This window comes from Dendrobates tinctorius, unplaced genomic scaffold (assembly GCF_039654945.1).
Source record: "Dendrobates tinctorius isolate UK_male_01 unplaced genomic scaffold, ASM3965494v1 ptg000180l, whole genome shotgun sequence".
NCBI lineage: Eukaryota > Metazoa > Chordata > Amphibia > Anura > Dendrobatidae > Dendrobates > Dendrobates tinctorius.
This window is the reverse complement of record NW_027361847.1, coordinates 2,832,501-2,859,039: the sequence shown is the minus strand read 5'-3', so window position 1 is coordinate 2,859,039 and position 26,539 is coordinate 2,832,501. Positions and strand designations below refer to the sequence as shown.

General features: G+C 48.2%; 1 pseudogene; it reads right to left on the bottom strand.

Moving 5' to 3' along the window:
* Positions 1-1,127: 1,127 nt before the first annotated feature.
* LOC141054894 (uncharacterized) overlaps positions 1,128-26,539 on the bottom strand; it is a 31,577-nt pseudogene continuing 6,165 nt past the window's right edge.

The following is a 26,539-nucleotide window of genomic DNA, read 5'->3' as shown; positions in this document are numbered from 1 at the left end:
GATAAGGTCCCAGTTCCAGGGACAGTGTGAGGTCCCCGTTCCTTACCAAAGACAGTCACAGCGTGACACGTTATTACCGGTAACATCTCCTAGCTTAACAAGAAAGTCAGCCGACACATGGGTGACAAATACTACAGGTTTTATTGAATGTGGTAGACCTAAATGTGGTTTGTGCAAGTATGTGCCCAAAGCAAAAAGGTTTCATCTACTAAACAGAATAATATAATTAATATCTCATTAGTTGTAGCTCCACACGTCACTGACATCATACAGTGTGAAGCTTGCCCTCTGCAATATGTGGGGTGCACGGTCAGAAACTTAAGTCTCCGCATAGGGGACACATTAGGGACGTTCTCAGCCCCACAACACATAATAAATATGAAGACTCCTGGGACTCTGGAGTGAGGAAACCAAAATAAATGTTTTTTTTGGAACTGATGGCTTCAAAACTGTGTGACATTGTTAATGTGAGAAATCCAGTGAAACATGCATGGTACCTACATTATACATGGTGGTGGCAGTGTCCTTACGTGGAGCTACGTTTCATTGATGGCATCATAAATTCACAGATATCCTGCTCTACAGTGAAAGAGAAGATGCTGCCATCACTCCGTGCTCTTGGTAGACCAGCACTTTCCAATAAGACAATGATATAAAACACACATCTAAGGCCATTGCTGTATTTCTGAAGAACAGGGTGAAAGTGATTCAGTGGCCAAGTGTCTCCTGATCTCAACCCAACCACACACCTATGGAGAATCCTGAAGAGACAAACTCATCATCACTTTCCATTCAGCATCCAGACTCCAAGAGCGCTCGTTCTTGAAGAAGGAAAAGAAAGATTATGTATTATGTCACCAACTTATAAATTTCAGGCCTACAAAGACTTGATGCTGTGCTTAAAAATCATGGAAACCCTACAAAATGCTAGATGCAGCTTTTGGGGTGCACTAATTTTTGAAACAACTAATTTGAGTAAAACTGAAGATTTTGTAATTAAATTTATATTATTAACCTTACTTTTATGTTCTTATTCCAAAAAAAATGTTCTATGAAACTCAGCGTTGACAAAATTTTAGACATCCTTCTTGTGTTTACTGAGATATTAATTAAAATCTTACAGATCAAAAGGGTGTACTCATTTATGCTGAGCAATGTTTATTAACATTTATAAAACACAGAACATAATTACAGTTTATTTCCTGGATGCTTTCTCTCGTGTTTTACAAGACATAATTTATACTTAAAAGATTTCCCACATTCTGAACATGAATACGGCTTCTCTTCTCTGACTTCTCTCATGTTGCATAAGACTTGATTTATCTGTAAAGCATTTCTCACAGAATGAACATGAATACGGCTTCTCTCCTGTGTGAATTTTCTGATGTCTAATTAGATTCTCTTTATCTGTGAAGGACTTCCCACAACGTGAACAAAAAATGGCTTTTCTCCTGTGTGAATTCTCTGATGTCTAACAAGCATTGAATTATCTCTAAAACATTTCCCACATTCTGAACATGAACATGGCTTCTCTCCAGTATGAATGCTCTGATGTTTACTAAGAATCCTTTTATCTGTGAAGGACTTCCCACATAGTGAACATGAAAATGTTTTTTCTCCTGTGTGAATTCTCTGATGTGTAATAAAATACCCTTTATCTGTGTAGGATTTACCACATTCCGAACATGAATACGGCTTCTCTCCTGTGTGAATTCTCTGATGTCTAATAAGAGCCCCTTTAAATGTGAAGGACTTCCCACATTCCGAACATGAATATGGCTTCTCTCCTGTGTGACTTCTCTGATGTGCAATAAGATCCCCTTTAGATGTGAAGGACTTCCCACATTCCGAGCATGAATATGGCTTTTCTCCTGTGTGAATTCTCTGATGTGTAATAAGATCCCCTTTAGATGTGAAAGACTTCCCACATTCTGAGCATGAATATGGCTTTTCTCCTGTGTGAATTCTCTGATGTCTAATAAGAGCCCCTTTAAATGTGAAGGACTTCCCACATTCCGAACATGAATATGGCTTCTCTCCTGTGTGAATTCTCTCATGTCTAATAAGATATGTTTTAACCGTGAAAGACTTCCCACATTCCGAACATGAAAATGGCTTTTCTCCTGTGTGAAATCTCTCATGTCTAGCAAGATATGATTTATAGAAAAAACATTTCCCACATTCTGAACATGAAAATGGCTTTTCTCCTGTGTGAATTCTCTCATGTATAACAAATTTTGATTTATCTGTAAAGCATTTCCCACATTCTGAACAGGAGTATGGCTTCTCTCCTTTGTGCTTTCTTTGTGTTAAAAAATCTGAGCTTTTTGCAAGTTGCTTGTCACACTGAAATCTTGTATCCACTTTGTCACCTGGAATTGTGGTAACAATGTGAGATTGCTCAGGAGAGGGTTCCTCATGATTAGGTGGATAATAAGAAAATGAAGAACTGTGAAGTCCAGGAGGTCCATGAAGGGTAATGAGGTTTTCTCCATTAGACTGCTTCCCGATATCTTCTTTTTTACAATTGAGTGATAAACCGTTATTCTCACAAGGATTTCCTATGAGGATGAAAGAATGAAAAAAAATCACATCTAATCTACAACACAAAAGAGATTTCTAAATATATTTTATGAAGCTTACAATGAAAACACCAGTCAGTGAAAAGACCAGTAATAAGGAAGACAACGACATGCCACTTGACAAACTGTAACATTTTTAATATTAGAATTAGGACTGTCCAAATTACGGTCACCGTGACGTGGTGGGATGGATTTTGCATTTTTTTTTTAACAAAAACAGGGATTTTTGTAAGTACTCACCGTAAAATCCTTTTCTCCGAGACGCTCATTGGGGGACACAGAGACTGTGGGTGTGTGCTACTGCCGTCTGGAGGCCGACACTAAGTATACAAAAAAACAAGTTAGCTCCTCCTCCGCCGCATACACCCTCGCCCAGATAGCGGGCGGAAACCAGTTTTTGCTTAGTGTCTGATGGAGGCACACGCAGTCTGGGTCTCTCCAGACTATTTTTTTTTTTTTTTAACATTTTCTTGCTATGAAGAGGAGACTGGGGCGACGGACTCTATTGAAAGGGTCCGATCTCCCCCAAACATCAACGGGCGAGCACGCGCGAGTATCCCTCCGCGTATCCTTTCCCGCACCGAGGGACATCTCTGGGACTTTTCCCCAGACATCTATTTTTCTTTTTTATTTTAAAGAAGATATGACAGGGGCAACGCATCCTATTGAAAGGATCCGATTTCCCCAAACCATCAACGGGCGACCACGTGCGAGTGTCCCTCCACATTCCCTCTCCCGCGACGTGGGACAGTATGCCAGACTTAGCCCTGTCCATCCCTAGGTAGCGAAACCATGGGCTTGCAGAGGCACAAGACTAGTCTGTGCGGCCCCACGGCTACGCCAATCGGGTACTGAGTGGTGGCGGACGGTCCCTCTCCTCGCCCAGCCAAGGCTGACGGAGCTAGGGTGCCTGCACCGTCCGAAGATGCGGTTTACCTCAGGGTAAGCAGGGCTCTTGGGCAGCGGGAGGTCAGGGCTGCAGCGTACTTTCCAGGGGCTGGAGCGGCTCCCCTCTCCTGCCTGCAGGCAGAGCAGGAGGGCTTCTTCGGCGCAGCAGGGGCAGCGGCGTGTTCCCCTTCTCCCTCGCCACGGCGCTCGGTGGCCGGGCGGGGGAAGGAGCACGCCGGGCTGAGTAGAAGGCCCGCCCCCCGGTGCGGCGGGCGGGCAGGGCCGAAATTTAGCCCGCGGCTTGCGGCCTAGGCCTTCGCCTCATTGGGGGACACAGAGACTGTGGGACGTCCCAAAGCAGTCCTTGGGTGGGAGCAACTCATCAATCTACACCGCATGCCTACCTGTTCAAAGGTGTGCCACTGCTGCCTGGAGAATCCTCCTACCCAGGCTCGCATCCGACGACGCCTGCGTATGTACGTTGTAATGTTTAGCGAACGTGTGCAGACTTGACCACGTTGCCGCGTTGCATACCTGCTCTGCCGAAGCCTGATGCCGAAGCGCCCAAGAGGCGCCCACTGCCCGAGTCGAGTGCGCCCTGATTCCAGGTGGAACCGGCATGCCTCTAATACGGTAAGCCTCTTGAATAGTAAGGCGAATCCATCTGGCTATGGTCGACCGTGAGGCCGCGAGCCCCTTCCTGCGCCCTTCAGGAATCACAAACAACGAATCTGTTTGGCGAAAAGGCGCTGTCCTCGACACATACCTCCTGAGTGCCCTCACCAGGTCCAGCGTGTGGAGCGCCTTCTCAACTCTATGTACTGGAGCTGGACAAAATGAAGGAAAAAGGATGTCCTCATTAATATGGAACGAGGACACCACCTTCGGCAGGAATGGCGGAGGTGGTCTTAAGACTACTTTATCTTTAAAAAAGGTCAGAAACGGGGCTCTACAGGATAGGGCTGCCAGCTCCGAGACCCGCCTAATAGAGGTTATTGCTACCAAAAACACGACCTTCCTGGTAAGGTATGGCAATCCGACCTCCTGCAATGGCTCAGAAGGAGCTTCCTGCAGGGCCCCCAGCACCAGATTAAGGTCCCATGCGTCTACGGGAGCTCTAAAGGGGGGCAGTAGATGCGAGACTCCCTGAATGAAAGTCTTGACCTGCATAATACTAGCGATCTTTCGCTGGAACAAAACAGACAAGGCCGAGATCTGTCTCCTCAGGGAACTCGGAGCCAAACCTGCCTCCAGGCCTGACTGCAGAAAGGCCAGAATGTTGGGAACCGAGAAGGCCAAAGGCGCAACCCCGTGCTCTCGACACCAGAGAAAGAAAACTTTCCAAGTACCATGATAGATTCTCGCCGAGGCCGGCTTCCTGGCGTTAATCATCGTGGCTACCACCTCACGCCCAAACCCCGCCTGGGTCAGGACCCAGGACTCAACGGCCATGCCGTTAAACACAGGGCCCCTAAGTTCGGGTGGTAGATCGGCCCCTGGGACAGTAAGTCTGGCCGTTCCGGTAGACGCCATGGCACGTCTGCGAGGAGCTGTACTAGATCCGCGTACCAGGCTCGACGGGGCCAGACTGGGGCCAGCAGAATTGCCGGAACCCTCTCCCTCTTGATCTTCCTGATTACCCTCGGGAGAAGAGGCAGAGGGGGAAAAAGGTACGGGAGCCGAAACTGGCTCCACGGAAGAACCAATGCATCCGCTGCAATCGCTCGCGGGTCCTGAGACCGGGTAACAAACCTGTCTAACTTGGCGTTCTCTCTGGAAGCCATCAGATCCACGTCCGGAGTTCCCCACCGCTGGCAAATCTGCTGGAAAACCTCGGGGTGCAGGGACCATTCTCCGGCCGCGACCCCCTGCCGACTCAGGAAATCTGCTGCCCAATTTTCCACGCCTGGTATATGGACCGCTGAAATTACTGAGTGGTGCCTCTCGGCCCAACGAAGTACGTGTTCTATCTCGCGCATGGCTGCCCTGCTGCGCGTGCCTCCCTGGTGATTCACATACGCCACTGCCGTGGCGTTGTCTGACTGGACCCGGACTGGGCGACCCACTAGCCAGTGCTGAAAATGCTGCAACGCCAACCGCACTGCTCGAATCTCCAACAAGTTGATCGGCAGAAGGGCCTCCTGGGGAGACCACTGCCCCTGTGCTGTGTGATGACGAAACACTGCTCCCCAACCGAGAAGACTCGCGTCGGTTGTGACCACCAACCACTGATCTGGAGGAAAGGGTTTCCCCTGAAGGAGAGAGGAGTCGCGCGTCCACCATTGCAGTGCCTGCCGGACCTGAAAGGACAACCTGCACTGATGATCCAGGGAGAAAGGACTCCTGTCCCATGCTGCCAAAAGAGCATGCTGCAGGTGGCGAAGATGAAACTGCGCAAACGGGATTGCTTCTATTGCTGCTACCATCCTTCCTAGCACCCTCATCCCAAATCGAATCGTGTGAGGGCCTGGCCGCTGAAGAATCCGAACCCCTCGCTGGAGCGCCTGGGCCTTGTCTCGAGGGAGAATCACCAACCCTTAGGAAGTGTCGAAAATCATCCCCAGGAATGGAATCCTCTGAGCCGGGGTAAGACATGACTTCTTCCCATTGACTAACCATCCCAGGCGGGATAGGGTATCCAGCGTAATGCCGACATTCTCCTCGCACGCCTGAAAAGACGATCCTTTCACTAACAGGTCGTCCAAGTATGGCAGCACTACTATGCCCCGAGAATGAAGAATGGCCATAACGACCGCCATCACTTTCGTGAAAACCCTGGGTGCCGTGGCCAACCCGAACGGCAGAGCCACAAACTGGAAATGCCGGCCATTTATCGCAAAACGGAGGAACTTCTGATGCGGAGGAAAAATAGGGATGTGCAGGTAGGCATCCTGGACATCGATTGAGGCCAAATACTCTCCCTGCTCCATGGCCGATATCACTGACCGGAGGGATTCCATCCGAAAGTGCCTGACCTTGATGAACCTGTTTAGGAGCTTTAGGTCCAAAACCGGTCTTACTGTTCCGTCCTTCTTGGGGACTGCGAACAGGTTGGAATAAAATCCCTGGGCCTCTTCGCCCTCTGGTACCGGGATAATGACCCTGTTGTGCAGAAGAATCCTGATGGCCCCTAGCAATGCCTCTGCCTGGGATTGCAATTTGGGAAGACGGGATTGAAAAAATCTCCTTGGAGGGTGTCCGATAAACTCTATTTTGTACCCGAATGACACCAATTCCGCCACCCATGCGTCGTGTGCCACCTTGACCCAGACGTGGGAGAACCTGAGCAGACGACCGCCTACTCTGGTGTCCTCTGGTACCTGATGCCTCGAGTCATTTTGTAGAGGGCCTCTGAGACTTAGCTCCCCTTGACCTGGGTGGACGGCCCCGCATCCTCCCCAGCGGGTTGGCTCTATACGTGACCTGGCGCTCTCTGTCTTGGTTGTAACGAGCCGGGGCAGTAGAACCGGGCGCTGATGCCCATCCTGGGGCGCGAAATGCCCGAAAGCGCGCCTGTGGTTGACGAAAGGGCGGCCTGCTCTTCTGCTGTGGGAGAAAGCTACTCTTTCCCCCCCGTGGCATCTGAAATAAGCTTGTCTAGCTTCTCCCCAAAAAGCCGATTACCCTGATAAGGCAGAGATGTTAACGACTTTTTAGAAATCGAATCGGCCCGCCATAGCCTTAGCCACAAGGCTCTCCTAATGGCGATAGCGTTTGCTGCGGCTAGCGCCGCGCAATTAGCCGCATCCAAGGATGCATTAATTAGATAGTCTCCTGCCATCGAGATCTGATTTGCTATCTCAGACACCTCTACCGGCAAATCTCTGTCCTGCAGGACTTTGTTCAAAGACTCCGACCACAACATCATGGCCTTGGCCACCCATGTAGCTGCGAAGGAAGGCAAAAGCGCTGACCCCGATGCCTCATACACCGAGCGGGCTAGACCCTCTATGAGCCGATCCGTGGGGTCCTTAATGGAAGACTCACTAGGCACCGACAACAATGATCTTGAAGCCAGGCGCGACACTGGGGGATCCACAATCGGAGATGCTGCCCACTCTTTACAGAACTCTGGTGCAAACGGGTACCTTGTCTCTAGCGTTTTCTGCCCTGAAAAACGGTTGTCTGGGCGTTCCCTGTGCCGCTGTACCGTGTCCTCGAATTCAGGATGGGTGCTAAACACCCTATGTGGGCGCCTGGCCTTTTTAAAAGATATCTTATGCCCTGCGGCCAGGGAGACGTCCTCCTCAATACCAAGAGTCTGATTGACGGCCTCAATGAGACTGTCCACTGTCTCCCGACACCCGGGAATATCCAGATCCAAGGCTTCCTGCCTATCGTCATCCGAACTCTGCTCGCTCTCAGACAATGGTGATGGAGAGCGAGATGCCGCACTCACAGATGCCGAAGCACCGGAGGGGCCCGGAGACGCCATATGGGTCCTTTCCCTGTACGTCTCTTTAGAGAGGGTACGGCCCCTGCAGGCCGGCGGCTCAAGTGAGGTGGATGAACCTTCCCAAACCGGAGAGCCGTTGTCTCTACCCCTATCCGGGGCCTGAAGGGTCTCGATCGCCTTCGTAAGTGAAGCCATAGACCGAGATAGAGATAACGCCCATTCCGGGGGCTCCGACCCCCTGGGCTCCGTTGGCGGGGAGGGATCCTGGGCGCGTTCGGAACTACAGGCCTCACATATCTTAATGGTCTGTGCTCGCGTGAACACAGCCCCACAGGAAATGCATGCGGTATAAAGGAAGGTGTGCTTCTTCCCTTTTCCAGACATACTGCGGAAAAAACCTTTTTCTATATATTATGTCTTTTTTTTTTTTTATATGGCATCCAGGGGTATGAGGAGAAGGAGGACAACCTGCCCTAGTGTGGCCAAGACGGGGTCGCACTTACCCGAGCTCCGGCTGCCTCCCCGTGCTCCTGTGCTGCTGCTGGTGCTCGACTGCCGTCTGGAGGCTCCCAGCTGCTGTCTCCCTGGGTAGGCTGCGATGCTTCCTGACCGCGGCCTACCCCATTCTGACGCCGGGGCCTCCATTTTGTCCAGCGCCCGCCCAGTATCCAGGGGCGGCGCTGGATCTGACGTCGTTGGGGGGCGGGCGCCGGACCCGACGTCACGCTGGGGGGCGGACCTTTCCCCTGCGTCCTAGGCCAACACCGCGGCCCAAATTTCGGCCCTGCCCCATCGGGGGGCGGGCCTTCCCCGCGGCCTAGGCCGCAAGCCGCGGGCTAAATTTCGGCCCTGCACGCCCGCCGCACGGGGGGCGGGCCTTCTACTCAGCCCGGCGTGCTCCTTCCCCCGCCCGGCCACCGAGCGCCTTGGCGAGGGAGAAGGGGAACACGTCGCTGCCCCGAAGAAGCCCTCCTGCTCTGCCTGCAGGCAGGAGAGGGGAGCCGCTCCAGCCCCTGGAAAGTACGCTGCAGCCCTGACCTCCCGCTGCCCAGGAGCCCTGCTTACCCTGAGGTAAACCGCATCTTCGGACGGTGCAGGCACCCTAGCTCCGTCAGCCTTGGCTGGGCGAGGAGAGGGACCGTCCGCCACCATGCAGTACCCGATTGGCGTAGCTGTGGGGCCGCACAGACTAGTCTTGTGCCTCTGCAAGCCCATGGTTTCGCTACCTAGGGATGGACAGGGCTAAGTCTGGCATACTGTCCCACGTCGCGGGAGAGGGAACGTGGAGGGACACTCGCACGTGGTCGCCCGTTGATGGTTTGGGGAAATCGGATCCTTTCAATAGGATGCGTTGCCCCTGTCATATCTTCTTTAAAATAAAAAAGAAAAATAGATGTCTGGGGAAAAGTCCCAGAGATGTCCCTCGGTGCGGGAAAGGATACGCGGAGGGATACTCGCGCGTGCTCGCCCGTTGATGTTTGGGGGAGATCGGACCCTTTCAATAGGGTCCGTCGCCCCAGTCTCCTCTTCATAGCAAGAAAATGTTAAAAAAAAAAAAAAAAAATAGTCTGGAGAGACCCAGACTGCGTGTGCCTCCATCAGACACTAAGCAAAAACTGGTTTCCGCCCGCTATCGGGGCGAGGGTGTATGCGGCGGAGGAGGAGCTAACTTGTTTTTTTGTATACTTAGTGTCGGCCTCCAGACGGCAGTAGCACACACCCACAGTCTCTGTGTCCCCCAATGAGGCGAAGGAGAAAACATGTTAACCAAGTCCTTTACATTATTTTCATGCACTATTGCTATTTACTTCAATCATTATATTTCTGTCTTTGTTTTTTTTTTTCTGTTCAGTGGCCAGTGTGAACGTACTTGCATGCTGCATGCACACCAGTCTAGATCCCAGTTCACACCTTTGTTTTCTTATTTCACATAATATTAGCACAATGATGGGTAAAGTGAATAACACTTAAAAACTGGTGACAATGGCACAAGTCAGGGGTTGTGTTCATGTGTTTACTGCGACTGAGAGAAGCCAGAAGACTGCAGCGTCTGACTTCTCCTATTCCTGCACGGTGTAACGCCGCTGTGTTTGTACTCTGCTTAACCGGCGTTACTCTGCATATTTCTGCTTTAACCCTTCGCTCCTTTCCCCATAATGAGCTGGAAGGCTGTTGTCAGTTACCTGTATGGATCCTGCGGAGTTCCCGGCTCCGCTGCGTAGCCGTACATGCGTGAGTGTCTCCGCTGCATGACCACCCGCATGTGCAGTCCCTGGCTACCCCTGTGGAAGCTACCCGCGGGTTGCAAGGTCCTCTGTAGTTGTGCCTGACTTACCATGTGTATCCAGGCTTGCAGCAGCTGCCAGGTGTCCTTTGCTATGCTGATTTGTTTCTGGCTGTGCTTAGGGTGCATGCAGCCATACCTCCCCTGCTTTTATGAGGAATGGGTGTGTGCTTGAATTGTTGCTAACAGCCTATCGCTGTGGGGCAGCTCCTATATAAAGTTCCCATACCCTTTGGGGCGTTGCCAGAGCTTTGCATTAAGTTTCGCCTTGTGTGCTTAGTGTTCAGCTCCTGTCCTGTGTTCAGTTCTAAGAAAGCTGATGCTTGTTTTTCCGCCTGCTCTGGGGGCAGAGTACCCAGATCCGTTTCTGTTCAGTCTGTTATCAGCTGTGGGACAGCTGATGTCTGTGTTCCTGAACTTGCCCTGTTTATGTGTTGGTACTAGAGTCCTTGTCCTGATTCGTGCTGTGTGTTGTTCCTGAAGTCCTTCTGTGTCTTGAACCCTGTACCCAGTGACTGTGACTTTTCGCTGACGTTCCGGGAATATACCTGGGTTCATCTTGGAAGTTCGAGTCCGGTGTTTCTGCTGAGTTTCTACTACTCTGTACTCAGCTTGTTATTCGGTGCAATCCCCAGTCAGCTCCAGTCCAACCCGACGGTGCTTGCACCAGACCGCTTGAGTTCCTTTTTAGGTCGCTGCCAGATGTCTGGAGTCTGACGACTGTGGCCTGTTGTACAGAGCCTGATGACCATGGCCTGATGTCCGGTGCCTGACGTCCTCCACCAGATGTCCGGATCCTATCCTTCGCTGCCTGATGCCCGGAGTCTGCTGATCGCTGCCAGATGTCCGGAGCCTGATGACTGCGGCCTCATGTCCGGACCCTGATGTCCAGAGTCCGATGCCAGTGTTCTGAGATCCGAGTTCTGATGTCCTGATGTTCGCCTTGTCCCCAGATGTCCTGATATCCAGAAGTCCTGCCTGTGACCTGATGTCCAGATGACCTACCTGTGTCCTGATGTCTACCTGAGTCCTGATGTCCTACCTGAATCCTGATGTCTCATCCGTGTTTCGACGTCCAGCCTGTGTCCTGATGTTCAGTCCGTTGTCCTGGTGGTCCAATTTGTGCTATTGAGTCAGTCCCGCACGTGTTCCTGGATGGATTCCTCCTCCGTGGTTCCCGGGAGTCTCCAGCTTTGTTCCCTGGTGACGGTCCCACCAGTGAGCCCTGGACCTGACCTACCGATGCCCAGTGCTGTAGTGCCAATGTTCCTGGACCTCTGCTATCCGTGTCTTGCTTATGTTCTGATGTCCTGCCGGTTCCCTGGGGTCTTACCCGTGATTGCTTTTGTCATTATGTGAAGTCTGCCTGAGGTCGGTGTCTGATGTTCTCCTGCTGTGCCTGTGACTCTCCTGTGGGCCAAGAGAGAGGTCCTCCTGGGATGACGTGCCAGATGTCCCTGGACTGCGTCAACCCGTGATGGGACGGTCTCCCTCTGTGGTCCAGATTCCATGATCACCTGGGGCGCATACCCCATCGTCGTTATGGTTAAACGACGTTGGAGTGTTGGCTAGTAAGCCATGCTGCGTCCTCGATCGTAACACACTGATTATAAGCACTTCACCTTCATATTAAATGGTGTAAGCTTCTTTTAGTAGTGCATGAGTTAATCTGCTGTTGAGAGCTACTGGAGCTAAGGCTCTCAGCTGCGCACTGTTAGCCAGTCCCATCTTGAATATAATCTGGGCCCAGGCTAGCACTCACTGTCAGAGTTGCTTATGATGCATGGCTAGAGGTTGTTGGTGGTTGTTATTGGAGAAGGTGTTTGGTGGATTTATATGTGCCTGTTGCTAGGTTTCCAGTGTATGATAATTCCCTTTCTTCTCCTACTTTGTTTTTTACCCCATCCTCCACTTACCAATGCATTCCTGTTTGTGCGAGTACATTTGTATGTTCAGTATTTTCCGTTACCCTGGTTGGTATTTCCTGGTTACTCTTGTTATTGTATTATGGTACACTACTACCCCCACCCACACAAGACGAGGGAAGGGTACAGACTGTGGGCAGATTCAGGAGCTAAGGCAAGGTACATGGCCCTGGCATCTTCACCCTCAGACGTAATCTGGAGAACAGAGAGAGCTAGGGTGTCCCTATGGTTAGGGACAGGGAAGGAGCTCCTGGTCCCGGGACACCAAAAACAGGGTCGTGACAGGTCGCATAGATTAGACAGCAAATAGACAGAGCTTAAAGGAACCAGTCATTTAACCCTTTAATGTACCACCATTGCCATTCACTCTTGTAGCAAGCTTCCTAACATGCCCTTAAAGTAAAAAAGTGTCCATGCAATTAAAAATGGAATTTTAATTCAGTACTGTATACAAATGAGTGACTAATCACAAAGGCGGCCCTACATCCAGGAGCAGTCAAGCTGCAGCCACTGGAATCATGTCCTCAGTAAACCTAAGGGCAGGATAGGAAACCTTAGACGTCTGCAATAGCACTGAAGGCACAGTAACACCTTCAGGATCAAGCCACTTTGCACATTATGTAAGTAAATGGCCAAGCCTCATTTTTACAATTCTGACCACTGTCACTTTATGTGGTAATAACTCTGGAGCTTCCACACATCACACCGATTCTGAGACTGTCTTTTATGACATATTTTACTTCATGTTAGTGGTAAATTTTGGTCATTATTATTTGCGTTATTCATAAAAACATCAAAAATTTGACAAAAAAGTTGAGTATTTTGCAGTTTTAAAACTTTTAAATTTTGGGGCCCTTAATCCAGATAGTTATCCCACCAACAATAGTTAAGAAATAACATTTCCCACATGTCTACTTTACATCAGCATCATTTATAAAACATACTGTAACTTTTTGTCAGGAAGTTAGAAGGCTTAACAATTTATCAGTAATTTGTCATTTTTCCAACAAAATTTTCAAAACCAATTTTTTTATTTTAGGGACCACATCATATCTGAAGTGACTTTGAGGGGCCTATGTGACAGAAAATACCCAAAGCGACACCATTCAAAAAACTGCACCTCTCAAAGTGCTGAAAACCACATTCAATAAGCTTATTAACCCTTCAGGTGCTTCACAGGAATTAAAGCAGTGTTCAATTTGGTAGGAAAAATGAAAATGTAACTTTTTCCCACAAAAATGTTGCTTTATCCCAAAAGTTTTCATTTTCACAAGGGTAACAGGAGAAAATGGAGCATACAATCTGTTGTGCGCTTACTCCGGAGGATGCAGATGCCCCATGTGTGGGGGCGAACTAATGTTTGGGCATATTTGGTGTGTAAAAGCGTTTGAAATGGGTAGCGGACGGCATGTCGCTTTTGCAGAGCCCCTGATTTACACCCACAACTGACCCCAGTTTGGAAACTACAACGCTCAAGAAATTTATGTAACCGTATGGTGAGCATTTTGAAGCCACAGGTGCTTCACAAAATTATAAGACACTGAACTGTGAAAATTAACCCCTTGACGACTTATGACATACAGGTACATCATAGGATGTGTCCCCGCACTCCATGGGAGGTCCAGCGCTGAGCCCGCTTGTTATCTGGCACATGTCTGCTGATTTCACCAGCTGACATGTGCCCATAACAGCGGGGGGTGGAATTGTGATCCAGACACGGCTGTTAACATATTAAATGCCGTTGTTAACCTGACAACATGCTTGCACCAGAAGCACTTCAAAACCCCCGCCGATGGGTTGGCACGACAACCTGGGGTCTGCAGGGGACCCCTGTTGTTGTCAATGTCGGATTGCTATGAGCACCACCCTGTGGACGGCCCTCATAGCAGATGAGCATTTCTGCTACACAGAGAAGGGTTCCAAACTCATAATGACTTGGAGAATCATAGTGGCTGGTCAGTTTTAGCATTTAGGGAACATGCTTTTAAAAAAAAAAAAAAAAAAAAAAGCAATTGGTGAATTGCACTTTTTTTGAAATTTCACCACACTTCGTATTTTTTTTTTCCCGTTTTCCAGTACACAATATGGTAAAACCAATTATGTAGTTCAAAAGTAAAACTCATCTTGCAAATAACAAACCCTCACATGGACATATTGACCAAAACAATAAAAAAAAAGTTATGCCTCTAGGAAGACAGGGAACAAGAAACGGAAACAGAAAAACGAAAAACTCCAAGGTCTTGAAGGGGTTACACAATTTATGCTGAACATGGCTATACCCCATATGTGTCTGTACAGTACTGCTTACTCACATGGCGAGACTCAGGAGGGAAGAAGCGCTATTTGACATTGTGGACATCCCCGATATTTCTGTTAGCAAATAAGGAACCTGAGTGGGGACTTGTTTTTTGTGTAGGTTGAGTAGAAGCTTTTGTTGGTGGCATTTTGGGGTAAAGAACGTTTAGGATCGCATTTATCCTGCGAGGCTCTACACTGAGCACTTACATTGGGGTTTCCATCTAAATCTACAAAATATGTGATTCAGATGACATCCCCGAGAGAACCATTCACTATAATGAGGCAGCAGAGTTACTGTGGACTCTGTTCAGTGGTGTCCTTCTTTTCAGAGGTGCACAACACTGGTTCACTGTGCTTTTATGCAAGCCTAAAAAGATAGACACCATCGGATCATAGGACAGACGGCGTCCACAGTGCCTCCATCTGCCTCAATATCGGGAATCTTCCAGCCGAGGTTCTGTCTGAATCACAATTTCAGGTCATTTATATGGCAGCACAGGACTTGTGTAAGAAAATATGTAAGTAAAGGATGGAAGTAATATGAAAAAAGGTATTATCAGGAAAATTAAAAATGTGCTTTCTAAATCATTATTCGTCGGTGCACCGCCAGACTCTGTACAGGAGCAGCCGCGCCATCACCGGATGTTTCTGCTGTGATGTGGACAGCGGACAAAGTATCACTACAACGGAGACTTTTACACAATATCACACACGAGTCATCATCACACGTCAGTCATCATTGTCACACGTCGGTCATTATTACATACCTGTGGAAACATCTACCAGCATCTCCTTCCCACCACTCACACACAGCTGATCCCTCCTCGTCATCGCTTCTTCTTCTGTCTCATCCTTCACTTTATTCTTAGTCGGATCTTCCTCCTGATATATCAGTTGTAACAATCAGCACGATACAAAAAAAAACACCAAAATCTATTACACCTTTGACCTCGATCAGAAATGTCCCCCATATACAGATCCGGGGTACAGAGCTCAGTGTCATCTACCTGATGATCCTCCGGGATGTTGTGATTCTTCTGTGGACAGTCCTGGGAATACAGAGGACAGGGACATCTTCCTGGTGGATTTCCTTCCATGAGTTCATCTGTAGAAAATACACAGTTACAAAATACAATGGCATATAAAAGTTTGGGCACCCCTGGACAAATTTACTATTACTGTGGACAGTTAAGCAAGTTGAAGATTAAATGTTCTCTAAAAGGCCTAAAATTAAAGATGACACATTTCCTTTGTATTTTAGGCAAAAAATATATATATATTTTCATATTTCAGATTTTAAAAAGGAAAATGGGAAAATGCTAACGTTTGGGCACCCTGCATGGTTGGTACCTAGTAGCGGCCCCTTTTACAAGTATCACAACTTGTAAACGCTTTTTGTAGTCAGACGAGACTCTTTCAATTCTTGTTTGAGGGATTTTTCTCCATTCTTCCTTGGAGAATTCCTCCAGTTCTGTGAGATTCCTGGGGCGTCTTGCATCCACTGCTATTTTGAGGTCTCACCACAGATTTTCTATGATGTTCAGATCAGGGGACTGTGAGGGCCATTGTAAAACCTTCAGCTTGCGCCTTTTGAGGTCGTCTATTGCGGATTGTGACGTGTGTTTAGGATCATTCTCCATTTGTAGAAGCCATCCTCGTCCTCTTTTCACCTTCATCTTTTTTACAGTATTATGTTTGCACCAAGAATTTTTTGGTTTCATTGAATCCATTCTTCCCTCTACCTGTGAAATGTTCCCCAAGCCATTGGCTGCAACACAACACCAAAGCATGATTGATCCACCCCATGCTTAATTTTTGGCTGAGATGTTCTTTTCCTCAAATTCTGTGCCTTTTTTGTCAGATAACCCTGGGCCAGGGGGGTCCTTCCCGATCCCCAACGATTGGCACCCTGTCACGCCGTGCTCACCCGGGACCGGGACTCCACGCCTGACGTCACCACTTCCAATGCCGCAGCCGCTCCGGGGTTCTCGTCAGGTGCGCACGTGCACCTCTCGTGCTTGATCCTATGGCTGCACTGCTTTGTCAAGCGCGCATGCGCTCAACTCTCTGACCTGACTGCAGCAGCGCTATCCCCGTCATCTCTATGGTCCCGGAGAACCTGACCCGGAAGTCCCAGCACTCATGCCCTATATCAGGCTGCCTCTTCCTATGGGAGGCACCTCATTATTGATGTGCTTCCTAGCTAGACCTGCTTGGTCCCTGCTTGTCAGCACTCTGCACTCAGGTCCCCTGCCCTGTGCTCTGTCGTGCTTCTTAGCACACGCTCTGCTTCTGCTTTGTGCTCTGCCGTGCTTCTCAGCACACGCTCTGCTTCTGCCTTGTGCTCTGAGGTGCTTCTCAGCACACGCTGTTTCCACACTGTGCCCTACCGTGCTGCCTAGCACTCACTCTGCTTTGCTTTATACTCAGGCGTGCTTCCCAGCACACACCTTACTTTGTCTCTTACCCGGGCATGCCTCTCTGTGCACGCTATACGCACTCCTGTACCCATTGTGCCTCCTTATACAAGCCCTGTATTGTCCAGAACCCTGTGTGCCCCTGTATACACACCCTGTACTGTCCAGAACCCTGCGTGCCCCTGTATACACGCCCTGTACTGTCCTGAACCCTGCGTACCACCGTGTACTTGCCTTGCACAATCCTATTCCCAGCGTGTCCCTGAGTCCACACTTGGCACACTACTGTATCCTACCTGTTCCCTCCTGCACTCTCTTGCTTCTTCTGTGAGCCGGCCACCTTACTCCAGCAGTCGTGGTACCTTACCCCCTGGGTCTGCCCCTGACGCTCCCTCTATAGGGGATGGTCCTCACTAGGTCAGCTTGCCCTGGGTGGGTAGGTATCACGACCCAGAGGGTCCACTCCAGGAGTCGTCACACTAGCTATCACTGCTTCCCAGCTTACTTCTGATGGTGAAGACGCCGGGGCCACATGCCTTGCTGAACTTCTGAATCAGCCCTTATCTGTCCCCTCCCAGGGAAGTGGGGAGGAATAGTGTATGAATATACACAAGCAATTAATCAAAATGGCTACCAATCTAAAGTATTATAGGAAAGCAGGGTAGGATTAATAAAATATAACTTGTAATAGTTAATGCTAAAATTAGAGCCCTTTATATGAAAAAAATCAAAAACAACGCACATAAAAATGCACAAAAATATCACTTAGCCATAGTGATTAATACATATCCAGGTATAATTGTAAACAATGTTGTAGCTTGAACCCTTAGACCAATCCAAAGGGCAAAAAAATAATAAGCAGTTAGCTATTATTCAATATAATTCCTATTTTGCATGTTTTCTATCAGAAAGGAAATGTACCATCAACTGACCTCCACTGTCCTATTAAGGGAATAGAAGAATTCAGGATATCTATAAACAGAAAGATAGTGAGGAAACACTTAGCTAAACTAAATGAATTCAAGTCTCCAGGTCCAGATGAATTACACCCCAGAGTACTGAAGGGAGATACCAGAAGAAATTTTTGAACCCCTCTCCATAATCTTTGAAAAGTCTTGGAGAACAGAAGTCCCAGAAGACTGGAGAAGAGCAAATGTTGCTCCTGTCTTCAAAAAGGGGAAGAAGGTGGACCCAGGGAACTATAGGCTGGTGAATCTGACTTCTATACCAGGAAATATCTTTGAACAAATTATTAAACAACATGTATGTAAGCACCTGGATAAGAATGAAGTGATTAAACAGAGTCAGCATGGGTTTGTAACTAATAAGTCATGTCAGACTAACTTAATTTCCTTCTATGACAGAATCACTGACTGGGTGGATCATGGAAATGCTGTAGATATAGTATATCTTGACTTATGCAAAGCATTTGACAAAGTATCTCACACAATCCTTATTGAAAAAATGAATAAGTGTGGAATGGACAAAGTAACTGTTAGGTGGATTCATAACTGGCTTAGTGATCGGACCCAAAGAGTGGTCGTAAGGGGCTGCACAGCCAGTTGGAACAATGTCTCAAGTGGGGTACCACAGGGTTCTGTCCTGGGCCCTGTATTGTTCAACATCTTTATCAATTATTTAGATGAAGGAATTGAGGGTAAACTGATTAAATTTGCTGATGACACAAAGCTAGGAGGAATAGCTAATACTAGAGAAGAGAGAAGGAGGATTCAAAAAGATATAAATAAACTGGAGAAGTGGGCAGCAACTACCAGAATGGTTTTTAACAGAGAAAAATGCAAAGTACTACAACTGGGCAATAAAAATGAAAAAAGCATATATAGAATGGGAGGAATAGGGCTAAGCAACAGCACATGGGAAAAAGACTTGGGTATACTAATAGATCACAGACTGAACATGAGTCAACAGCGTGATGCAGCAGCAAAAAAGGCAATATACAATTCTAGAATGTATTAACAGAAGTATACAGTCTAGATCACATGAAGTCATTATTGCCCTCTACTCCTCTTTGGTCAGACCTCATCTGGAATACAGTGTACAATTTTGGGCACCACATTTTAAAAAAGACATCAACAAACTGGAGAAAGTTAAGAGAAGAGCGACCAGAATGGTGACCGGTCTGCAAACTATGTCCTATGAGGAACGGTTGCAGGATTTGGGAATGTTTAGCTTGAGGTTCACTTTCAACTTAGACATAGATTCACAGGTATGAACAATTTACCTAAAGAAAATATTTATAAGGATTGGTGTAGACGCAAAACATCTTTTCAAGGTATCAAAATCCTCTCGGGCTGGACTGGACTAATTGGAAACATCCGTCCCTTTCCTGATCATACCTGTCAAAGGTTTGGCCATCACCAAAAAACTTTGATGAACTTTCAGTAGTAGTTGGCGAAACCCAAGAACCTTTGTGAGGCTTTTCGGTCCTCAGGACGATCCCAAAACAGTACCTCCTGAACCGAGAACATGCATTTCTCCTGTTTGACAAATCATTTATTGACTGAGTATCTGAATGACCTACCTCACATGTAACTCATGTGTCTCAAGGTCAGGTGAATAAATCAAAATATCATCAAGGTAGATCACAACAAACCTGCCTGCCAGGTGACTAAAGAGGTCATTAACAAAGTGTTGAAGGCGGCAGGTGAATTAGACAACCCAAACGGCATCACTAGGTTCTCATAGTGTCCCTCAAGTGTATTGAAGGCTGTCTTCCACTCATCCACCTCCTTGCTGCAAATGAGATTATAAGCCCCCCTGAGGTCTAGTTTAGAAAACTATTTGTCTCCCACAATCTGATTAAACAGGTCCGGAATGAGAGGGAGAAGATATGGATCACGGACTGTGATCCAATTGACTTTGCGAAAGTCTAGGCAAGAGCGGAACCCCCTGTCTATTTTCTTGACAAAGAAAAACCTTCCAGCAACGGGTGATGAAGGTGGTCTGATATCATCCTTTGCTAGTCTCTCAGTGAGATAGTCCTTCATGGCCTGCCTTTCTGGTCCAGAGATGCTGTATAACCTGCTCTTTGGCAGCTTAACCCCAAGAATAAGATTAATGGGAACCTGTCACCTCGTTTTGCCGCTATAAGAAGCGGCCACTGCCTTTTGGGGCTTGTCTACAGCTTTCTGTAATGCTATAGATAAGACCCCGGTCTGACCTGAAAGAGAAGAAAAACAAGTTTTATTATACTCATCTGGGGGCGGTCCGGTCCGATGGGTGTCACAGGTCCCAGGTCCGGCGCCTCCCATCTCCATGCAATGTCGTCATCCTACTTGCTTCGTGCCGAGCTCCTGCGCAGGCGTTCTGATCTGCCCCCTTGAGGACAGAGCAAAGCACCTGGCACCTACGCACTGCAGTACTTTGTTCTGCCCTCAAAAGGGCAGATCAGAACGCCTGCGCAGGAGCTCGGCACGAAGCAAGTAGGATGACAATGTCAGGGATACGGCACTGTACTTACCACCTGAGTCAGTGCGAGTGTTCTGAGCTGAGCTGGCAGAGCCTGGAGATTCTTGAGATGTGGCGCGGCTGCGGTGGTGAGACGTGCAAGAGGTGTACAGGACCTGAAGCATGTGACCGCCGTGGAAGTGGCTGGGGGCGGAGCCTAACCTTGGAGCCCCGGAGAGCACCGGCTAAGGAAGCCAAAAGAGGTGTCAGACAGGTAAGACCAGAGGACGGCGCGGTTACCAGAGGAAGAGGACAAGGACGTGGTCAACAACCAGCCAGGGTCAGAACCAGAAAGAAAGCAGTGAGGTACCAGGCGGGAGCGATAAGACGGAAGGTCAGGGACGTAGCAAGGGTCAAACAGAGAGCTACAGGAGGTACAGAATCAGAAGGCAACACTCAGAAACGTAAACAGACCGGATCATTCACAAGCGAGCATTCAGAAGCAAACAGTGTCCACAGATACACGGGGTCAGTAACTCAGCCTAGGACAAAAGTATCACTGACAATGGACAGAGCCCAAAAGAGGCTATTTAAAGCCCTCCCACAGCCAGAGAGAGGCCAACAGCATTAACCCATGAAGCACTAGACAAGAACTTCCATACAGACCATGACAGACAACATCACATAAAGATGGATGGGCCGGACCCGAGACCTGCGACACCCATCGGACCGGACCGCCTCCGGGTGAGTATAATAAAACTTGTTTTCTTCTCTTTCAGGTCAGACTGGGGGCTTATCTACAGCATTACAGAATGCTGTAGATAAGCCCCGAAAGGCAGTGGCCGCAGCTTATAGCGGCAAAACGAGGTGACAGGTTCCCTTTAACAGCGCAATCACAAGGACAATGTGCAGGGAGATCCTGACACCCCGGTTATGAAAACACATCCCTGAAGTCAGACATGTATTCAGGCAGAGATTGGGTACCCACCCTGGCTAGCAGGGAGGCCAAGCAGTGTTCTTGGCAATACTCGCTCCATTTAACCACCTCCCGAGTCTGTCAGTCTACCACAGGGTTATGTAGCAAAAGCCAAGGTAGTCCAAAAAACACAGGAGAAGGCAAGCCCTCTAGCACATAACAGTCTATACAGTCAGAGTGCATGGCTACTACCTGTAAATGCAACATATGATCGACCTGAGTAAAATACCACCGGCTCAAGGGTGCAGAGTCAATAGCGATAATGGGTATGGATTTAAACAATACTTGGGGTTTGAGGCCTTGGGCCTGGATGAACCTGGCGTAGATCAAATAAAACCACCCCTCACTGTCTAGAATGCAGAAATTACCACCTTTTCTTTGCCGAGATGGATCTCGGCCAGTAGACAAAATTGAGATCTACCAAGGGAATAAATGAGTACACACCAGGGCTCCTTAGTTTTCCGCCAGCTGTTTACAGGGGGATGAGGAAGGACAAGTACCCACAAAACAACCCTTTCCACCAAAAAAAAACAACACTCCTCCTTTATGCTGAACTACTATTGAACCCACAGAACGTTCCACCCCACCCAACTGCATGGGCTCCACGGTAAACTCAGACCCAGGTTGCAGAGACATGGCTGCCTCCAGGGAGACCAAGGGTTACCGATAACCCTTCAATTAACTGGCTATGACATGTGTTATGAATGAGTCACCGTAGGAGGCAAAAACAGAAATGCTAGCTAAGTCCTGAAAACCAGAGACGTTGGCAGCTATCAGATTGCAGACCCCTGAACCTATCAACAACAACTAGCAGTAGCCGTGGGGGGTTCCTACGATGCCCTAGACCCCTCGATCACAGCCGGAGAACTGCCTAGCCTAAAGACAGAAGGGGAAATCTAAACTGCCCCAGAGCAGACCCCAAAGCAATAGGCAGCCCCCAACATATAATGATGGTGAAGCAAGAAGAAAAAACACTAACACAGATAGAAAGATAGACTGAGCAAATGATGGGGCGGGCCCAAGCTAACTAGACAGGACAGGATAGGAAAGCTGCTGTCTGCAATCCGCAAAAAACCCTATGAAAATAAGATCCAACAGACTGACAGGGAAAAAGGCCCTGAAGACGCTAGGCTTCAAAAAGACTATGTCAGTACTCAGGTATTTTCTGAAGACAGAGCAACCGACAAAAAAGGAATTCAGCTCACCCCAGCAGGAAATGGCAGAATCCAGAAAAGCAAGGCAAACTAAAACCAAAACACAAATGCAAAAAGGCAAAGCAGAAAACTTAGCTTTTGAGGAGCAGGAATCAGACTGGTCTCCTAGAATTCCACAGAGAAATCACCAGCGAGGAGGAAGGGCGTCGGCTGCCTTATATCCAGTCAGAGATCCCCGTCGCCCAGTCATCCTCTCCCAGCTCAGGTGTTTGGTAATCAACCTCACTACCTTCCTTCACCAGAAGAGGGAGTTCATCAGACCTCAATGGTGAAGGGGAAAACGAACTCATAACAGAAGTGCACTGTCGCATTCAATGTACATGTGACCCAGCGCCCAAAAAAATTCCTCAAACATCTATAGCGACAGTTGCTCAGAAGAGAAAATGACCAGGCTTGGGAGTCCATCCTGAAAGAGCGAAACTGAGATCTCCACCCGTTGCTCCTCACCAGAGGAGTGAGGATACAAGAAAAAGTATAGTTTACAGGCTTCCTTAAAAGCAAAAAACTTTTCACACTCTCCAGAGAACCTGTCAGGCAAAAGCGACCTTGAGCTCTACCAGGGTTGTTTGGGAGTCGCAGTCCCCAAACCGGACATATTTAGGTGTTACAAAAAAAAGAGCAAAGATCTGCAACCTCTACACTGAGCTGCTGCAGTTGTACATCCAGAGTAGTAATATGGTCTATGATGGATCAAAAATAATATGGGCCAGTGTTACTGTCACTAGTCTGTTACCTGATAACCCGAGGCCCCCACTCTGTCCCTAACGCTAGTGGTGCCCTAGCTATCACTGCTCCCCAGGTTACATCTGATGGTGAAGATGTAGGGGCCACATACCTTGCAGCACTCCTGAATCAGTCTTTACCTGTCCCCTCCCACTCCCTGGGAAGTGAGGAAGAATAGTGTATGTATATACACAAACCAGAAAAAAAAGGAAGAACATTAAGAGGATAAATGAAAGTACCAAACATACAAAATATGCACTCACAGACAACAGAGGGAGACACGGGAGGGATTTGGATGGTAAAAATAGGACTGATGGGAGCTATGCACACAACTGTTGTGAGTTCATTTTCCCCTTCACTACTGAGGCCCGATGAACTCCCTCTTCTGGTAAAGAAAGGTAGTGAGCCTGATTATCAAACACCTGAGCCTAATGATGATGACTGGCTGAGTGGAGTTACTGACTGGATATAAGGCCGCCGACGCCCTTCTGCCCTGCGGGTGATTTCTCTGTGGGATCCTTGGAGACCAGTCTGAATTCCTGCTCTTCTAAAGCTAAGTTTTCTGCTCGGCTTTTTGCATTTGTGCTTTGACTTTGTTTTGCTTTGTTTTTCTGGATTTCTGCCATTCCCTTCTGGGGTGAGCTGATTTCCTTTAGCTCTGTCTTCTGAAAATACCTGAGTGCTGATTTAGTTTTTGAAGCCTAGCTGCTTCAGGGTCTTTTTCCATATCAGCTTGTTGGCTTATGTTTTTGATAGGGTTTTGGCAGATTGCAGACAGCAACCTTCCTTTCCTGTTCTGTTTAGTTAGCTTGGGCCCCATCGTTTGCTCAGCCTATCTTTCTATCTGTGTGAGTGTTTTTTCATCTTGCTTCACCGTCATTATATGTTGGGGGCTGTCTTTTACTTTGGGGTCTGCTCTGGGGCAGTTTAGATTTCCTTTTCTGTCTTTAGGCTATTTAGCTCTCCGGCTGTGATCGAGGGGTCTAGGGCACCGTAGGAACCCCCCACGGCTACTGCTAGTTGTGTTGATAGGTTCAGGGGTCTGCAATCTGATAGTTGCCAACTTCTCTGGTTTTCTGGACGTAGCTTCTATTTTTGTGTCTGCCTCCTACAGTGACTCAATCATAACACACAACCGTAACACCAGGCAACAGTCACAGAACTCTCCTAAACCCCTCTACCAAACACCGAATACTCCACTCCTCACCAGGAAGCACAAGACTTAATACTGGCAATCCATACTGCCAGAGGTGAGAATATGTAGGAGGGCAGAGGCCGATATAGCACAGCCGAGATCCTCCAAACAGGAAGCTATAGATAATAGCGACAAGCTAAACAGTTTAACCCCTGCACTGCTGACAGACACCTGCACCATTTAATATGAAGAAAAAGTGTTTCTATTTAGTGCAGGAGTGCGTCAACTTAGATGCGGTGGTCTTCTGGCCCCTCTCTGATGTGGTAAACCTGTGACACTTTTCTCTACACATACCTTTGATCATTGTGGCGAAAGAGTTCTATTTTAATACATGCAGCCACACGCTCCGCTCCCGATTGCCGGTATTAACATTCCAGACTCGTCCGAGTTTCTCGCATGTGTGCTCCCGGCCTATATATGAGACACGTCTCTCGGTAATTCTAGGTTTATGTATCAGGGACTAAATTACATTGTTGTGGTCCTCACCACCGGTACCGAGGTCCCAGAACATTGTGGCCCCAAGTATGAAGTGATAATCAGTGAGGCCAAAGCCTAATGCTCTCTGCTCTGCACCCGGAGGATGAGGACCCTGAGGAGAGGGACAGAGAAGACCCTCGTCAGTCAGATGGAGGAGCCGCACTAAGAAACACAACTTCTCCAAGTTTCCCTCCACCAGGGATGGAACCACAGAGGAGCTGGAGAAAGCTCCACATTTCTATCCAGCGGTTTCTTCTCTCCTAATTCACGTTATGGAGATTGGGGGAAGGACGGTTACCATTTACCAGTGATTGTTATTTCAGAGCTCATGATGTCACCATGAGGACACGGCCTCCCTCCTGGACAGGATCCGCTGGGATCACTCTAAGGCTAAGTTCACACTGGGCGTTTTTGCTGTGTAGTTTTTCTGCAGTAAAACCTGATCTCTCGGCAGGAAAGCAGCTGCAGAAAAAAAAACAGATTTTCTTTGTGTTTTTCTCTGCTTGTTTTATGAGAGGTTATTTGGTGATTTTGGCATGCTAGGTTTGTCTCTTGTGCATGCTGATAAAATGATAATTGCGCTTTTGGTGCGTTTTGCAGCATTTTTTCATCACCCATTCAAGCCTGTGGGTGAAAAACACTGAAAAAATGAGGAAAGAAGTGACCTGCTCTATGTCCAAGAAGCCATGCAAAGCCCAAAATACTGAGGACAAAAGCAACAAGCTGTGTGCATGAGATTTCTGAAATCTCACAGACATAGCTGGTGCTGTAAAACGAGGCTGAAAATTAGCATAAAAAGCAGCAAAAACGCCCAGTGTGAACAGAGCCTAAGAGGAGAGAACCTGCCGTCCTCCTATTAAGAGACGAGTTACTGCGTTTTTATTCTTCTTTAAATAGAGAAAAATCTCAACATTCGCCTCAATATAAACACTAAAATAGGCAGAAAGTGCGCGGAAAGTTCTTTGTATCTGAAGGAGGAAAGTGCCCGTGTACGGCTGACTGTGACAGCGCTTGGGAGGACGGTGTTGTGGGAGCCCCCGGTACACAGCGGTTAGTGCCTTTCACTGTAATATAAGAGGACACTAGAGAGCAGGCACCGGGGTCATGGGCGCTGACTGAGGGACACGGGAAGCCAAGGAGAGATTGTCTGGGCAGATTCCACAGAAAAGCCCCATAATACATATTCTACTGAACGAACAACCCTTTACTGGAGACTTACACTGATTATTACCATCATTGTGCGGCCCGATGTCCCTGCAGGGCCAACACCTGCGTCACCATCCCACTTATATCGTTCTGCTCAGACCCCATGAAGAGGAAGAGCGGACCGCCTGACATTTTGCGTTCATTGAGCCCTTGAGTCTACAACACCCCATCCCGTGCATTCTGATGTCTCTTTAACCCGTTCCTGATATCTAGTGTTCATACATGGAGGATGCCAGGTGCGCGTCTGTGGAGTGAGCTCAGATTGCTGACATTTAACCCACAGCCTGACAGTGCCATTAAAAAGGAACCTGTCATATAATAATGCTAATAGACTGCAGATATGGGGTTAATTTGCAAGTTAATATCATTTATAACCTGCCAGGTGTCAGCACTGAGAGCCCCGCTGCTGGGAGAAAATGAACCTTATTCCACCTGGCAGTGTTCACCTTTCAGTCACAGAGTTTCGGCCGGCACAGCTACAGTCACCGCTCAGTGTATAGAGAGCGGCAGCAGTTACCGCACCCCCGGCACTGACTGACAGCCGGCTCAG